The sequence below is a fragment of the Nannospalax galili genome, unplaced genomic scaffold (genome assembly GCF_000622305.1).
Source record: "Nannospalax galili isolate Female #2095 unplaced genomic scaffold, S.galili_v1.0 scaffold64, whole genome shotgun sequence".
In the NCBI taxonomy this organism is placed as follows: Eukaryota; Metazoa; Chordata; class Mammalia; order Rodentia; family Spalacidae; genus Nannospalax; species Nannospalax galili.
In genome coordinates this window covers 726341-732855 of record NW_008352316.1, presented here as the reverse complement: position 1 = coordinate 732855, position 6515 = coordinate 726341, and positions in this window count along the sequence as shown.

Genomic DNA, 6515 nt, shown 5'->3' with positions numbered 1-6515 from the left:
CCAGGACTATGGGAGGGTGATTAGTTAATCTGGTTTGGGAAGCTAGTCTTGGGACTTGAGATGAAGGAATTGGAGCCTACCTGTGAGAGAGGACTACAAGGACTAAGTGGGGGTGGAGAGAAATGGGGTAGCTAGTCCTCTTGAGGTGAATGAATTAGAGCCCACCTGTGAGAGAGGCCAGTAGGGGATGGGGTTGGGGTGGATGAGAGAAACGGGGTAGGAAGGCAGTGACCTTGATCTGACTTACCAGAGTCCTGGCTGAGCAGGTCTGTCTGTCTGATCCAGAGACTGGGAATTTGGAGGTGAGGGGACTGGGTGAGGATTTAGAGGTCTGTGGTAGGGTGATTGGTTAGTTTGGTTTGGGAAGTTAGTCCTGGGATTTGAGGTTAAGGAATTGGAGCCCACCTGTGAGAGAGGCTGGCAGGGGACAGAGTGGGAGTGGATGAGAGAAATGGGGTAGGGAGGCAGTGAGTTTGATCTGGCTTACCAGAGTCCTGGCTTAGCAGGTCTGTCTGTCTGATCCAGAGACTGGGAATTTGGTGGTGAGGGGGCCGCCTGAGTGAGGACTTAAAGGTCAGAGTCCTGGCTGAGCAGATCTGTTTGCCTGATCCACAGACTGGGAATTTGGTGGTGAGGGGACTGCCTGGGTGAGAACTTAGGGATATAAGGTAGGGTGATTGTTTAATTTGGTTTGGGAAGCTAGTCCTGGAACTTGAAGAGAAGGAATTGGAGCCTGCCTGTGAGAGAGGCTGGAAGGGACAGGGATGATAGAAATGGGAAGAAATATTTTTGAAAGAGAAATGATTGCTACCTCTGACTATTACACAATTGAAACTATAGCTATATCATCTATGTCGATATCTATGTCTACCTATATCTATATATTTAGAACCTTTTGGGGAAGGAAATCCTAATCAACATCTATGTATATAATGTTAGATGTTATACCTTTTGAAATATTTATCTTATAATTTTAATGAATGCCATTTTGTATAAACAATTAGCATTTAAAGGTTTTTGTGAAACACTTAATAGACCCAAAGATATTATTTAATAGGGTTTTTTAGATGTTCAGAGTACTCAAGTTTATAATGCAGTATGTATTTATTGGGCCTTTAATACATTAGCAAAATACATTTATAATCCTCATATGTACATTTTAATCTTGCATGCCAATAAATAAGTAAATAATTCTTATGCACAATAAAAATAATGAGAAAGGGAAAAAACTGAAGTGGACACCGTTAGAAAAAAATCATCTTGACACAAACAACACATGAAAACAATTATCAATCACATAACACAATTACATGAAATCCAGGTGCACCAAAGAGTGTGAGAAAGCAGAAAGCTTATATCTCTAGTTCTTTAATATGTAAAAAAAAATAATAATAATAAAAGGCTTAGTGGCCTAAAAGAAAGGGTGAAGTTTGCCATGTAGATTTAAGATAATATCTCTTTCCCTTTTTTTATTTTTTATTTTTTGATGTTTTTGAGACAGGGTCTCCCTGTAGCCCTAGCTGTCCTGAAACTCACAATGTAGACCAGGCTGGCCTTGAACTCACAGAGATCTGCCTGCCTCTGCCTCCCAAGTGCTGGGATTAAAGGCATGTGCCACTACTACTGACTCTTTCCCTTTTTAAAAGCTACATAATTGAAGGGTGTTATAAATAAAACCCGTTATCTAAGAACCCTATCAATACCTCACAAAGAACATGTGGACAAAGCAATAGTACTTGGCAAAGCAGATTTCACTTTTGCATAAGGGTACATTGCATGGTCAGTCAGATCCAGTTTAAAAGACTCTGCCCAAAGAGAGAAACTCTCTAAAGAACTCAGCTGCCCCAGGCCATCAGATTCAGGAATGCTTCAGGTGTAGGGTAAGGTGTGGTGGGATTAAAAGATTGGAAACCAAGTTCTAAATTTTGCAGGTTTTGAAAGACTAATATTTAATGTCTCTTCCAGGGGGGTTGCCTTTACATATGAAACCAGCAGAGTTCCCCTTGTCTAAATTATTAGCATAACATAAATCAGACATTAAAGAAAACATTAAGACTTCAGGTTAAGAATGACATGTTGTGGTTATCTCAGACTGTTTCCTTGGAGGCAAGAGACTAGCTTAGGCCTTCTTGAGAGCCATCTCTTTTCATGTACCTCAGAAAAGCCACGTGTTGTTACAGCAGACTCAGATAGTAGACTATGGATGAGTCTACAAGATTTTTAAGTGGGTCTTTGGCCAGAAAAATAGAAGCAAAGGAACCTGAAGTACTTAACAGGATAGATCATACAGGTGATAGATGAAAAACTCACCAACAATGTTTCAAGATGGATCTTACCAGGAGCACCCAGAGACTTCACGACTAACAGAGACATAGCTGTTATATGGTCATCACTAGGAGCCAGAGGAGTTCTAAGCCTTAGGGAACTCTACTCAAGCCAAACCAGCATTACTAGCTTCAATTGCTGAAAGGGATTTTAAGAATTGCTGGTATAATAAAGGCAATTTTAATGTAGACTTAGACATGAGAATTAAGGACAAATGAGTTGCTCAAGGATGGGGGCAAGCTTCCCAAAAGAAAAGTAGTCTTTCATAAAATAGCCCATAATCTATATGCATATAGAGTTTTATGCTGGGAGATAAAGAACAAAGGGCAAGGTCAGAGAAAGACAAGACTAGCCTTAGAATTTATCTATAGTTCTGATTCAATCTCTAAAACTTTGAAATTAATTTTAATATTTTCCTTTACTTATGTGATTTTTTTTCTTAGAACTCTTATTTTTGTGAATTGGCAATTTTTAAATTTTGTCCTTTTAGATAATTTCATGTTTTAAACAGACTGCCCATGTGATAGTTTGAATATTATTGCCTAGGACTTTTTAGTTAAGCACACACACACACACACATACACACACACACACCCCCAAACACACCAAACCAAAAAAAAAAAAAAACACACACACACACACACACACACACACACACACACACACACACACACACAAATCTCAGTTTTGGAACATTAAATATTCCCCACTGAGGAGCCAAGTTGTCTTTGGCTAAATCTCCCCATTTTTCCAAATACTTGCAAGTTGAAAGTTCATAATCATCATACATAAAGCCAGCTATAGTGTCAGGTGGCAGTTTATCTTTAAACACTTTCTTCTTTTTTTGGAAAACTTGTTTCCCATTTTATTTACTAGTTTATTTATTTTATTTTCTCCTGAGATATTGCAAACCTTTCTATGCTAGCGGGGAGTATGTATTTCGGATCTGGTTTATGCGCTGCTTTTGGGATGGACTTTATCAGCTTTCACACTGAGACTGTTTTCTCCCACTGGATCTCAGGATTATCCTGCACAGAAATGTAAGGTGGCTCAAGACACTGGGTGATCAACCCTTATGTATGTCTTCTCGGAGGAGCCAATAAAGTTGCTTCTGACCCAGGAATGGGGTTTGTTGATTGGGTTTCCTTATGAAGCCATTACTCGTCCTGGGGAGTTCCCCTGGATTCCTTCACTCTGTAAGGGTGGAGGGAACAGTGTCTCTTGTCTTCAGCACCTCTATGATCAGGCACTCATAATATTCCTAAGCTAAAGGCATCAAGCCTACAAAAAAGCCAGGAGAAATCACAGGAAAATAAAATGCAAATTTAGATATTGGGGGGAGTGTCTGGAGACAAAGGCCAACTAAATAAAAACATCAAAAACAAAACCACAATCAAGAACCAAAATGCCTTCAAAGTTCTAGAAGCCACCAAAATTAAAAAACAAACCAATTAGAAACAAATTGCTACTGAAGCAAACAAAAATGGGTAATTTAAAGTAGACACTTTGAAAGCACACAAGCAAATAAATATCTAAACAAATAGGAATCTTAAAATTGGCAGACTACCTTAAGCTGGATTTTTACATTTTCTTACATTTGTAAGTTAAAGGAACATATTAATCAACCCTAAAACCAGCTGGAATATGAAACATTTCTTTTTCTCAAAGCATTTCTCCATTCCTTAGATTAGATATGGGAGAAGTATTCAGAGGGAAAAAAGGAAAAAGAAAGAAGAAAAAAAATTACTGCTGGCAAATTTTAACAAATCAAATGTGTTTTAAGAAGTTTGTCTGATAGCAACAACACAAAAACCAAACCAAATGTTGAAACCAAATACTTTCAAAGCAAACAAACAAAATAGATATTGTAAAACAAACAGTCCAAAAGCAAACCAAAAACAATGAAGGTATCTAATTAGTAGGATCCTTAAACAACCAGCTCAGAACAAACAAAGGGACCGTTGTCCAAACCAAGGGAGGTCTGAGAGCCCCAGAAAGAACTCACCACAATCCATCCCGTACCACCGGATGTCTGGACTCAATGGATCCATGCCGGTACTTGCTTCCGTCCAGATGACTCCTCTGATGAAAAACAGATAATTCTTGGGGCCCCTCATTGGGCACTATAACTGTCGACACAAAAGCATAACTTTCACCTCAAGAGAGATAATAGTTTATTCTAGAGCCAAATATGAGTGACCATGGCCCAGCAACACAAATTCAAGTTACCCCAATTTCCATGTTCCAGGGTGGTAACAGAACAGGACGTTTTTATAGTAACAGAACAAAGAACAGTCATAAATCAAGACAGTTTTCAAACACATTGATGGATACATTCAGTAGGCAGGTCATAGCAAAGTGGGGGGTTTCTACTCTAGGTCTCAGATGCTATCTGATGACATTCTTAGCTTTTTGATTGGTGAGATCCGGTGGTCTGCTAAGGTAATACATTTTATTAGTCACAAGAATGTTAATGCAGAAACAGAGGTAGACAAGGTGTGGCTATGGGGTTAAAGATGTCCCCAGATAATTTGTGAATAAGTTCTGGATCTGCAACATTCCAGACTCTCCACAATCTCCAGAGTGATAATCAATTGGTCAGCCTTTCAGGAAATTCAGTCCAAGATGCAGTTCTTTCTGGGAGCTTCCTTTCACAAGATTATGTCCATTAATAAAAGTCATTACTACCAAATGCAGGCCTACAAATCCCTGGCCCATAACTGCTTAGCCCACTCAAATCTGTGCTGTAGCTGCTGAGCTGAGATGTACATTATTTTGTATCCCCTTGAAGGTGGAATGCTGGGGTCTCTGTGATAGAGTTCAGGTGAACCCTACTGCATGTTCCATAGGACACCCTCGGATGCCATACTGCTTGTTTCAGTGGACCTTTGGTGAAGATGAGAGCAATCCATTCTGGAGACAGATGTCAGAGAACTGACTGGATTGAGGGCATACTACCCCCAAACATGACACTCTAGCATTTGAGAAAAAAAGACCCTGCCACCAGCCTTCTCTGATTTAGGTCATAAACCCTCATTTGAGAGGTGAAGGCCCTTAGAAAGGATAGGAACTTCTATGTTTCATGGCAGTGACACAAAAAAATCTGAACAACCAGGTCTTGCTTGCTATGTTCCTCCACACCCTGCTTACTCACATTAGATTGCACCCCCTTCAATCATCATTCTCCACAATTATCCCCATCTTCACCCAACCCTACCAAAAATACACAGGTTCCTCTGCTGCTTTGGGTCTTCATTTCCTTCCGAAAGTTCCTGTGTAATGGAAAATTTACATTAAATAACCTAGTGTTTTCCTCATATTAATCTGTCTCTTGTTACAGGGACCTCAATCATGAACCTAGCAGGAGGGGTGTGCGTGTGTGTGTGTGCGTGTGTGTGTAGTGTGTGCAGTCCTCTGCCTGACACATGCCAACCTATAGAAAAGACTAACTAGGCTTGGTCTTAAAATTGAGCCAGGGCAATCATGCGGTCCAGTTTGACATTAACCTGCTTCTACAGGTTCAGGACCTCTCATCTTCCCACACTGTTCTGAAGAGGAAACCTTTCATCTCACAACCTGGGTAGGCCGCCCCTTCTTCCTCTCCACTTGGTGGCAAGCTCCGGGACTGTTTTTTCACAACTTGTGCCCCTTGCAGACCAGAGATTTCTAAAGCCCGACTCCAGTCCTCCCAGCTTCTCACCCTTCTGCTTCTTTAGCTGGTCCCTGTGTTGAAACGCAGGCATAGAGAAATTAGGAGAGAACCTGTATTTGAACTTTAAAAGCTGCGTCACCGCACTCGCCTGGGGGAAGCTCCTCAGAGCTGGGACGACTCCACGCAGCTTGGGGGCGCGCAGGCGGGGGCGCGCACCGTCAGCGCCGGGCGTGGGCGCGGGGCGGGGGCGCGGGGATGACGCGGCCACGCGGGCAGCTGCACGCGGGGCTTAGAGAAATTAGGAGAGAACCTGTATTTGAACTTTAAAAGCTGCGTCACCGCACTCGCCTGGGGGAAGCTCCTCAGAGCTGGGACGACTCCACGCAGCTTGGGGGCGCGCAGGCGGGGGCGCGCACCGTCAGCGCCGGGCGTGGGCGCGGGGCGGGGGCGCGGGGATGACGCGGCCACGCGGGCAGCTGCACGCGGGGCTTTCTCGGGGTTGCAGGAGGAGCAAGGCTGCGCCAGGTTGAGCACCGAG